The following is a 12,765-nucleotide window of genomic DNA, read 5'->3' as shown; positions in this document are numbered from 1 at the left end:
TAACTATACCTCTCGTTTTTTTATCATTAGAAAGAAGGCGAGCGATCTTAACGTGTCGTTTTATCGAAAAACACTTTGAAAATAAGTCACAACAAATATAATATACGATCATTTACATACTTTTGCTTTCATAAGTAAAATATTGCTATATTTATAAAAAAAACTTGTCAATAAAAAGACACGTGGAAATGGTTTACCGTTTTTTCTAATGCTAAAAGACTAAGTATAGTTTCTAGTCATGTACAGTCAGCTGCAGAGAAAAGGCACCCCCCCTGCATACAAAGTTCTGTAAATTAGTATGGACGTGGGATACCTTTTCTCTGCAGCTGACTGTACCAAATAAAATGAAAAAAAAAACGTGCGTGTAATATATATTTTTTATTTAATAATAGGGAATATTACGCGAAACTCGGCGTAGGTGGCGCCACTATCACAATCTGAGGGTCTATCGCGAAACAAGAAAATCGAACTTTCGTTATCCGACATCTCTGTCACTCTTGCGTATTCGAGCGATAAAGAGGCAGCTAGATAACGAAATTTCGGATTCGAGTTTTCCGGTAGGTCCCCTGAAAACTTGTCAAAAACCTGTTAAAGGTACAATATGAATAAGTTACGATACGGTGCACTAAAAAAGCTAGTGCTGCACTCTGGTGGCAGAACATTGCAGTAATATCCCCTATTCCTCGTCCTTTGGAAATCTGAAATAAAAAGTTGAGTTTTGTGACCAACAATATTAATAAAAGGAACATTCATCAATGATCATTAATGTCTTTTTTATTAGGGTTCCGTACCCAAAGGGTAAAAACGGGACCCTATTACTAATACTTCGCTGTCCGTCTGTCTGTCACCAGGCTGTATCTTATGAACCGTGATAGCTAGACAGTTGAAATTTTCACAGATGATGTATTTCTGTTGCCGCTATAACAACAAATACTAAAAAGTACGGTCCCCTTAGTGCGCGCGTCCGACCCGCACTTGACCGGTTTTTAGTATTAAACTATAGTCTGGCAAACACAATCTGTCAGTAAGTAAGAACAAAGAAAACTATAGGTACAGTCGAAGGCAAAAATATCGATTCAGACAAATGGCTTAAAAATATGTGAACACGATTTTATTGTCTGAGCGTACACATATTTTTGAGACTTTGGGAATGTATATATATGTATGCCCTTGACTGTACTCATCAATTAAAATAAGACAGTCCTGGGCCAAACTATAAGAAAGCTGTAAATGTCGATAGGTTATTGATCCGAGGTCGATACATCACTATGCTAAAAATATAACCTTTCATACTTAGCAGAAAAGTTCGAAAATATATGCAAAAATCTATATAGACTTGAATGCAAGTAATAATTACATAAACAACATATCGATTTCTATGTTTAGGGTCAGGTCCTATAAATTAATTTCTTCAAAATTGAACAAAACTCACCGATTAAAGGTTATCGGTTCATGCGTATTTTCTTTTCTTCCTGTATGCGATTTACAGCCCTCGATCACACAAGACATTATCACAAAGGGAACTTCAAACCATTACAAATAAAAACTCAGCACGTTTTCCAACAATCTTTCAGGAATAGCAACAATATAATTAAAATAAACCAAGATGACCGCTGAAACATCCCGAAATATTTCAACTAAAATAATACGACTATGTCAAGTTGTTACAGTTGACACCTACCTGTGAAATAACGAACATATATTTTATTTGGCTGGATTATATTATAGAACCACATAGGACCATTTGACATTTCCCTCAGTTCATCTTATGACAATACTGAAAAAAACGAAAGAACTTGCGGATTGTTGTCTCACTCACTCATAGACAAAAAGTAATAATGTGTTGTGAATACGATATCTTTTACCAAGCTTTTATTTTTGCCCGGCTTCTTTGCTTTAGTCATTATTCTGAGGTAGCGACCGACTCACTTTATGCACAGACTATGCTCAGTTGTTGTGTAAACTTCATGCTCGAATGACATTCACGTCGTATTTTAAAATGCAAATTTAAAATGCCGTATTGTGCAGTATTAAGCTGCAGAAATCACAGCGGTTAAAAAAATCTTTCACGTGGAGGTATTTCCACCGGTGGTTATTTATTTCAATATAATCCAATAAATACGAAAAATCTGTTTATTTTGCATTATTTACGAATGTTCGTTAAGTAAATCTATATTTTATCAGTTAGAACTTAGAGTTCACAATCCTTTGTCACAATTCTTTACGTTTATCTGGAATATTCGCTATCCTAAATGTCAAATAACTTCGCTACTCAGATGCTGCGCAATGTCGATATTTATATCGATAAAGTTAAAGTTACGATATTTCAAGTTTGATGTTTGGTTCGGTAATAAATTATTATTTTAGACACGTTTCTTATTATTATTTCGGATAATCAATGTCTTAGTAAATATGGCAGCTCTGGTCATCAAGCACTAAGTTAAGTCGGGGTCATTTCATGGCAACCTTTCAAACCTTCGTATTCCTTTACATACGTTTTTGTTTTTTACACCCATCATATTTTCATCGTTAATATAATAAGACTAGGTACTTAATGCACTTATGCGTACAATGCATGCAATGTGCCATGAATAAACGTTTTATATTTTCTATTTCTTTATTATTAATTATTGTAGGTTACCACAAGATGCCGATATTAAAAATAAATGGATCAATGCTACTGGGCAAGAAAATTAGTTTCCGCAAAAATATAGCACCATTTGCTAGGAGCATTTCTTAGAGAAAGATTTCTGGGGATAAAATTGCCATATATCTCATGTAGCGTCCACACGCCTAAAACTTAGTTACTAATTTAGTAATTATTAGTGACATTCGGGCTCACTAAATTAATAAAAAGTGTTCCGTACCACGCAAACTAGCGTCAAGTATTGGAATTTTGCCGCCCCCTTCTTGATTTGATACGTCACAATCTTACAATCAAATCAAGTGGGATCGATGAGCCAGTTTCATGTATGCTTTCACACCATACAATTAATTTGACAATTTAATCAGGTTGTCCCGTCTAGATTGGCCTTAAATGCTGCTACAAGTAAATATATTATTAAAGACGAATACTTACCTATGTAAGTAATTGCAGATTTGTGATTACAAAATAACAGCAATACCGAGTTAATAGACCTTTAAAGAACTATGATTTTATCTGTTTGACTTTAAGATATATTTAATGTTCACATTAACAACCTAGTTGGTCAATTAATAAGAAACAAATTTCTAGTTAGATATTTGTTGTACTGTACTACATATTATTTTTCATACAATCACAATTATCACTACCTATATTATAATCATAAATAAAGTATCATCTAAATGTGTTAAAACATACGGTACTTAATGAAATATCAATACCTAACTGAACACACAAATATCGATAAAACACTCCGATTACACTGTCCCCTCCCTATATCGTCGAATGGAAAGAAGTTCCAACGGTTAGCTACTCGCAGGCGTGTAGAGATCTCGAAAACACCAGTGTAACGTGACCGTGAGATCCGTAACAAACCATGCGTAATTAGACCTTACTTATACTGGTTTTTTAGCCCTTTTCTCGCCTGTAATAATGTGATTTTAAAATTATATAAAATAACGCCATCTGGTGTTGAGTAGTTGTATTAGGTGAACGTTGAGCGAGCTTTTGTGAGATGAATGAGATAATGAAAGAGTCGTATGTCATATAGCTTTGACATTATATTTTAAACCGTCACTCATGTAGCCTACAGTTGATATTCGTTCGAGAAATGTCCACCGGTAATAACCTTTTGGTATGGAAAGTTGCTACGAATCAGAGCAATTTTGTCTGACATACACGAATTAATAAACTAGTGGATGTGAAATGACTCCTATTTAGTATGAAAACCAGTGTCGCTAAACTCACACATTCATAGCCACGTTAAAATACGTCACACACTTACAAAATTGCTCTGATTCGTAGCAACTTTCCATACCAAAAGGTTATTACCGGTGGACATTTCTCGAACGAATATCAACTGTAGGCTACATGAGTGACGGTTTAAAATATAATGTCAAAGCTATATGACATACGACTCTTTCATTATCTCATTAATCTCACAAAAGCTCGCTCAACGTTCACTTAATACAACTACTCAACACCAGATGGCGTTATTTTATATAGTTTTAAAATCACTTACTTATTACAGGCGAGAAAAGGGCTAAAAAACCAGTATAAGTAAGGTCTAATTACGCATGGTTTGTTACGGATCTCACGGTCACGTTACACTGGTGTTTTCGAGACCTCTACACGCCTGCGAGTAGCTAACCGTTGGAACTTCTTTCCATTCGACGATATAGGGAGGGGACAGTGTAATCGGAGTGTTTTATCGATATTTGTGTGTTCAGTTAGGTATTGATATTTCATTACCGTATGTTTTAACACATTTAGATGATACTTTATTTATGATTATAATATAGGTAGTGATAATCGTGATTGTATGAAAAATAATATGTAGTACAGTACAACAAATATCTAACTAGAAATTTGTTTCTTATTAATTGACCAACTAGGTTGTTGATGTGAACATTAAATATATCTTAAAGTCAAACAGATAAAATCATAGTTCTTTAAAGGTCTATTAACTCGGTATTGCTGTTATTTTGTGATCACAAATCTGCAATTACTTACATAGGTAAGTATTCGTCTTTAACAATATATTTACTTGTAGCAGCATTTAAGGCCAATCTAGACGGGACAACCTGATTAAATTGTCAAATTAATTGTATGGTGTGAAAGCATACATGAAACTGGCTCATCGATCCCACTTGATTTGATTGTAAGATTGTGACCTATCAAATCAGGAAGGGGGGCGGCAAAATTCCAATATTTGACGCTAGTTTGCGTGGTATGGAACACTTTTTATTAATTTAGTGAGCCCGAATGTCACTAATAATTACTAAATTAGTAACTAAGTTTTAGGCGTGTGGACGCTAGATGAGATGTATGGCAATTTTATCCCCAGAAATCTTTCTCTAAGAAATGCTCCTAGCAAATGGTGCTATATTTTTGCGGAAACTAATTTTCTTGCCCAGTAGCATTGATCCATTTATTTTTAATATCGGCATCTTGTGGGAACCTACAATAATTAATAATAAAGAAATAGAAAATATAAATCGTTTATTCATGGCACATTGCATGCATTGTACGCATAAGTACATTAAGTACCTAGTCTAATTATTTTAACGATGAAAATATGATGGGTGTAAAAAACAAAAACGTATGTAAAGGAATACGAAGGTTTGAAAGGTTGCCATGAAATGACCCCGACTTAACTTAGTCCTTGATGACCAGAGCTGCCATATTTACTTAGACATTGATTATCCCAAATAATAATTAGAAACGTGTCTAAAATAATAATTTATTACCGAACCAAACATCAAACTTGAAATATCGTAACTTTAACTTTATCGATATAAATATCGACATTGCGCAGCATCTGAGTAGCGAAGTTATTTGACATTTAGGATAGCGAATATTCCAGATAAACGTAAAGAATAGTGACAAAGGATTGTGAACTCTAAGTTCTAACTGATAAAATATAGATTTACTTAACGAACATTCGTAAATAATGCAAAATAAACAGATTTTTCGTATTTATCCGATTATATTTAAATAAATAACCACCGGTGATAGGAAATACCTCCACGTGAAAGATTTTTTAAACCGCTGTGATTTCTGCAGCTTAATACTGCACAATACGGCATTTTAAATTTAATTATAAATTTTTGTTAGACGAGCGTACGTACGACGTGAATGTCATTCGAGCATGAAGTTTACACAACAACTGAGCATAGTCTGTGCATAAAGTAAGTCGGTCGCTACCTCAGAATAATGACTAAAGCATAGAAGTCGGGCAAAAATGCTTCGCAAATATGTATACCCGTACTTTACTTCCTTACGAATTAGATAATGTGCCGAAAAGAGATGCATATATGCTTGTTATTTCTCATTTACGTACGGTGTCATAAGTTTGATAATTTGCTAGGGATGTGACTGTGTCGACTTTTTATATCGATAAATTATGCATAAGTTTATGTGCCGTGTAAAAGAATAATCACGAAATTGGCAAATTGATCTGGCTAATGAAAGTTGAACCTGAAAAAACGCGGCAATTTCAAGAAATCTGTAGCAGGCGGCTCGTTGAAATGAAATGAAATGCGTGGAATACGAGGATTGCATAACTTTTATACCTTTTATAATTTTCATATTCTAAAAATCATTAAAAAGTATAAAAATTATGCAATCCTTGGAATCAAAGAGCCGCCTGATATGAGGATTAATGCATGTCCCTAATATAGCTTTTATCTCATTTGCAGTCTACCACTCAGAACCGTCTAACTATACCTCTCGTTTTTTTATCATTAGAAAGAAGTAAGAAAAAACTTCGAGGTCAAAATTACCCATAAAATTATGATATTTTCATCTGGTATCCCTAACATGATTGTTATGCAGCTAAATTAAGAAGAAGTTTAATAATGGCTGACCTCAGACTCTTACCTACCTACGTAATTTGGGCGGATAATTTTACAAATAATGTTTTGTTAATTTGCGTAAATAATTGTGATATTTTTATTGAAATCGTTTGATTCTACATTGGTTTGAGTGTAACGTAATTTTACGATGTTATTCTCACATATTGCGTTAAGGGGAAGGTGTAAAATACCGTACTTACGTGTGAAAGGTTATGATCTCATATTTTTGCTCAGAGCGGCTATTACAGCCGATTACAGAACAATTCACCAGTATTTTATCAAAGTTCAAGCATTCAAAACGCTAACCATCACTATACTTCATAAGAGAAAGCACAATTTCATACAAAACAACGATAATTGAATAAGCAACGAACAAACATGACATGTCACGTACTTATTTGTTTGCCACAACCTCGGTTGTGGCAGCGGTGGAAAAGTGAAACTATGACAAGGACAAACAATAACAGCGCTTTCTCTGCAGTGCTACACCTACTGAAAGATACATAAGACTATCCCGTTCGGTCATTTTCCCCCACTCCTCATGACCGATCCAGTTATACTAGATTCATGAAATAACCCCAATATTTGATATCACGTTGGGGCGATTACCCTGGAGGCAAAGTTAGCTTGTTTGACGGTATTAAAAAATTGTTAAACAAAATGTCAATGGGTCGTTCTTTTTATGCGTATAAACAATGAAATACCTCTTATAATTCGCGCAGGTGGTACAAAACTAAACATGTTTAGTAAATAAAACGTAAAATAAAATGTATTATGGGTTTTAATTTAAAGAAATCACAAATCGCAATCACACCAATTAATGTACACCACATTTAATATTTACAACATTTGTTTATTTATTTTTTGGAATTAGAAGTACGAAAAAACTTCGAGGTCAAAATTACCCATAAAATTATGATATTTTCATCTGGTATCCCTAACATGATTGTTATGCAGCTAAATTAAGAAGAAGTTTAAAAATGGCTGACCTCCGACTCCTACCTACCTACGTAATTTGGGCGGATAATTTTACAAATAATGTTTTGTTAATTTGCGTAAATAATTGTGATATTTTTATTGAAATCGTGTGATTCTACATTGCTTTGAGTGTAACGTAATTTTACGATGTTATTCTCACATATTGCGTTAAGAGGAAGGTGTAAAATACCGTACTTACGTGTGAAAGGTTATGATCTCATATTTTTGCGCAGAGCGGCTATTACAGCCGATTACAGAACAATTCACCAGTATTTTATTAAAGTTCAAGCATTCAAAACGCTAACCATCACTATATTTCATAAGAGAAAGCACAATTTCATACAAAACAACAACGATTAAACAAGCAACGAACAAACATGACATGTCACGTACTTATTTGTTTGCCACAACCTCGGTTGTGGCAGCGGTGGAAAAGTGAAACTATGACAAGGACAAACAATAACAGCGCTTTCTCTGCTACTCCTACTGAAAGATACATAAGACTATCCCGTTCGGTCATTTTCCCCCACTCCTCATGACCGATCCAGTTATACTAGATTCATGATATATATACATTCCCAAAGTCTCAAAAATATGTGTACGCTCAGACAATAAAATCGTGTTCACATATTTTTAAGCCATTTGTCTGGATCGATATTTTTGCCTTCGACTGTACCTATAGTTTTCTTTGTTCTTACTTACTGACAGATTGTGTTTGCCAGACTATAGTTTAATACTAAAAACCGGTCAAGTGCGGGTCGGACGCGCGCACCAAGGGGACCGTACTTTTTAGTATTTGTTGTTATAGCGGCAACAGAAATACATCATCTGTGAAAATTTCAACTGTCTAGCTATCACGGTTCATGAGATACAGCCTGGTGACAGACAGACGGACAGCGAAGTATTAGTAATAGGGTCCCGTCTTTACCCTTTGGGTACGGAACCCTAATAAAAAAGACATTAATGATCATTGATGAATGTTCCTTTTATTAATATTGTTGGTCACAAAACTCAACTTTTTATTTCAGATTTCCAAAGGACGAGGAATAGGGGATATTACTGCAATGTTCTGCCACCAGAGTGCAGCACTAGCTTTTTTAGTGCACCGTATCGTAACTTATTCATACTGTACCTTTAACAGGTTTTTGACAAGTTTTCAGGGGACCTACCGGAAAACTCGAATCCGAAATTTCGTTATCTAGCTGCCTCTTTATCGCTCGAATACGCAAGAGTGACAGAGATGTTAGATAACGAAAGTTCGATTTTCTTTTTTCGCGATAGACCCTCAGATTGTGATAGTGGCGCCACCTACGCCGAGTTTCGCGTAATATTCCCTATTATTAAATATAAAAAATATATTACACGAACGTTTTTTTTTTCATTTCCTATTTGGTACAGTCAGCTGCACAGAAAAGGTACCCCACGTCCATACTAATTTACAGAACTTTGTATGCAGGGGGGGTGCCTTTTCTCTGCAGCTGACTGTACATGACTAGAAACTATACTTAGTCTTTTAGCATTAGAAAAAACGGTAAACCATTTCCACGTGTCTTTTTATTGACAAGTTTTTTTATAAATATAGCAATATTTTACTTATGAAAGCAAAAGTATGTAAATGATCGTATATTATATTTGTTGTGACATATTTTCAAAGTGTTTTTCGATAAAACGACACGTTAAGATCGCTCGCCTTCTTTCTAATGATAAAAAAACGAGAGGTATAGTTAGACGGTTCTGAGTGGTAGACTGCAAATGAGATAAAAGCTATATTAGGGACATGCATTAATCCTCATATCAGGCGGCTCTTTGATTCCAAGGATTGCATAACTTTTATACCTTTTATAATTTTCATATTCTAAAAATCATTAAAAAGTATAAAAATTATGCAATCCTTGGAATCAAAGAGCCGCCTGATATGAGGATTAATGCATGTCCCTAATATAGCTTTTATCTCATTTGCAGTCTACCACTCAGAACCGTCTAACTATACCTCTCGTTTTTTTATCATTAGAAAGAAGGCGAGCGATCTTAACGTGTCGTTTTATCGAAAAACACTTTGAAAATATGTCACAACAAATATAATATACGATCATTTACATACTTTTGCTTTCATAAGTAAAATATTGCTATATTTATAAAAAAACTTGTCAATAAAAAGACACGTGGAAATGGTTTACCGTTTTTTCTAATGCTAAAAGACTAAGTATAGTTTCTAGTCATGTACAGTCAGCTGCAGAGAAAAGGCACCCCCCCTGCATACAAAGTTCTGTAAATTAGTATGGACGTGGGGTACCTTTTCTGTGCAGCTGACTGTACCAAATAGGAAATGAAAAAAAAAACGTTCGTGTAATATATTTTTTATATTTAATAATAGGGAATATTACGCGAAACTCGGCGTAGGTGGCGCCACTATCACAATCTGAGGGTCTATCGCGAAAAAAGAAAATCGAACTTTCGTTATCTAACATCTCTGTCACTCTTGCGTATTCGAGCGATAAAGAGGCAGCTAGATAACGAAATTTCGGATTCGAGTTTTCCGGTAGGTCCCCTGAAAACTTGTCAAAAACCTGTTAAAGGTACAGTATGAATAAGTTACGATACGGTGCACTAAAAAAGCTAGTGCTGCACTCTGGTGGCAGAACATTGCAGTAATATCCCCTATTCCTCGTCCTTTGGAAATCTGAAATAAAAAGTTGAGTTTTGTGACCAACAATATTAATAAAAGGAACATTCATCAATGATCATTAATGTCTTTTTTATTAGGGTTCCGTACCCAAAGGGTAAAGACGGGACCCTATTACTAATACTTCGCTGTCCGTCTGTCTGTCACCAGGCTGTATCTCATGAACCGTGATAGCTAGACAGTTGAAATTTTCACAGATGATGTATTTCTGTTGCCGCTATAACAACAAATACTAAAAAGTACGGTCCCCTTGGTGCGCGCGTCCGACCCGCACTTGACCGGTTTTTAGTATTAAACTATAGTCTGGCAAACACAATCTGTCAGTAAGTAAGAACAAAGAAAACTATAGGTACAGTCGAAGGCAAAAATATCGATCCAGACAAATGGCTTAAAAATATGTGAACACGATTTTATTGTCTGAGCGTACACATATTTTTGAGACTTTGGGAATGTATATATATCATGAATCTAGTATAACTGGATCGGTCATGAGGAGTGGGGGAAAATGACCGAACGGGATAGTCTTATGTATCTTTCAGTAGGAGTAGCAGAGAAAGCGCTGTTATTGTTTGTCCTTGTCATAGTTTCACTTTTCCACCGCTGCCACAACCGAGGTTGTGGCAAACAAATAAGTACGTGACATGTCATGTTTGTTCGTTGCTTGTTTAATCGTTGTTGTTTTGTATGAAATTGTGCTTTCTCTTATGAAATATAGTGATGGTTAGCGTTTTGAATGCTTGAACTTTAATAAAATACTGGTGAATTGTTCTGTAATCGGCTGTAATAGCCGCTCTGCGCAAAAATATGAGATCATAACCTTTCACACGTAAGTACGGTATTTTACACCTTCCTCTTAACGCAATATGTGAGAATAACATCGTAAAATTACGTTACACTCAAAGCAATGTAGAATCACACGATTTCAATAAAAATATCACAATTATTTACGCAAATTAACAAAACATTATTTGTAAAATTATCCGCCCAAATTACGTAGGTAGGTAGGAGTCGGAGGTCAGCCATTTTTAAACTTCTTCTTAATTTAGCTGCATAACAATCATGTTAGGGATACCAGATGAAAATATCATAATTTTATGGGTAATTTTGACCTCGAAGTTTTTTCGTACTTCTAATTCCAAAAAATAAATAAACAAATGTTGTAAATATTAAATGTGGTGTACATTAATTGGTGTGATTGCGATTTGTGATTTCTTTAAATTAAAACCCATAATACATTTTATTTTACGTTTTATTTACTAAACATGTTTAGTTTTGTACCACCTGCGCGAATTATAAGAGGTATTTCATTGTTTATACGCATAAAAAGAACGACCCATTGACATTTTGTTTAACAATTTTTTAATACCGTCAAACAAGCTAACTTTGCCTCCAGGGTAATCGCCCCAACGTGATATCAAATATTGGGGTAATTTTTACCAATATGGTATCCCCACGTTTATGACGTCATCTATGTCTATCCCTTACGGGCGCACGCGTATAGCTGGTCTATGTAATGCTAGGTCTATGATATATATTTATGCCCTTGACTGTACTCATCAATTAAAATGAGACAGTCCTGGGCCAAACTATAAGAAAGCTGTAAATGTCGATAGGTTATTGATCTGAGGTCGATACATCACTATGCCAAAAATATAACCTTTCATACTTAGCAGAAAAGTTCGAAAATTTATGCAAAAATCTATATAGACTTGAATGCAAGTAATAATTACATAAACAATATATCGATTTCTATGTTTAGGGTCAGGTCCTGTAAATTAATTTCTTCAAAATTGAACAAAACTCACCGATTAAAGGTTATCGGTTCGTGCGTATTTTCTTTTCTTCCTGTATGCGATTTACAGCCCTCGATCACACAAGACATTATCACAAAGAGAACTTCAAACCATTACAAATAAAAACTCAACACGTTTTCCAACAATCTTTCAGGAATAGCAAGAATATAATTAAAATAAACCAAGATGACCGCTGAAACATCCCGAAATATTTCAACTAAAATAATACGACTATGTCAAGTTGTTACAGTTGACACCTACCTGTGAAATAACGAACTTATATTTTATTTGGCTGGATTATATTATAGAACCACATAGAACCATTTGACATTTCCCTCAGTTCATCTTATGACAATACTGAAAAAAACGAAAGAACTTGCGGATTGTTGTCTCACTCACTCATAGACAAAAAGTAATAACGTGTTGTGAATACGATATCTTTTACCAAGCTTTTATTTTTGCCCGGCTTCTTTGCTTTAGTCATTATTCTGAGGTCGCTACTAACTGTCGGATAGACGGGAACGCCCACTTGCCATCTCCATCCTACTCCGTGGTGACATATTTTAACGTGGCTATGAATGTGTGAGTTTAGCGACACTGGTTTTCATACTAAATAGGAGTCATTTCACATCCACGGTCGCGGCGCCATGCTGCCATAACCCGACCATGAAAAAAAACCCGGTTGGTGATAAGGACAAAGCATGGCACTATTTTCTCATTCCTCGTATAGGAATCGCAATAAGACTATCTTTATCTATCAAAGAGTGTCATGCTAGCGCTTTATTTGGTGGTTGGTGGCAAAAAAACTAG

The sequence above is a fragment of the Cydia strobilella genome, chromosome 1 (assembly GCF_947568885.1).
Source record: "Cydia strobilella chromosome 1, ilCydStro3.1, whole genome shotgun sequence".
In the NCBI taxonomy this organism is placed as follows: domain Eukaryota; kingdom Metazoa; phylum Arthropoda; class Insecta; order Lepidoptera; family Tortricidae; genus Cydia; species Cydia strobilella.
Note: the sequence above shows the minus strand (reverse complement) of the source record.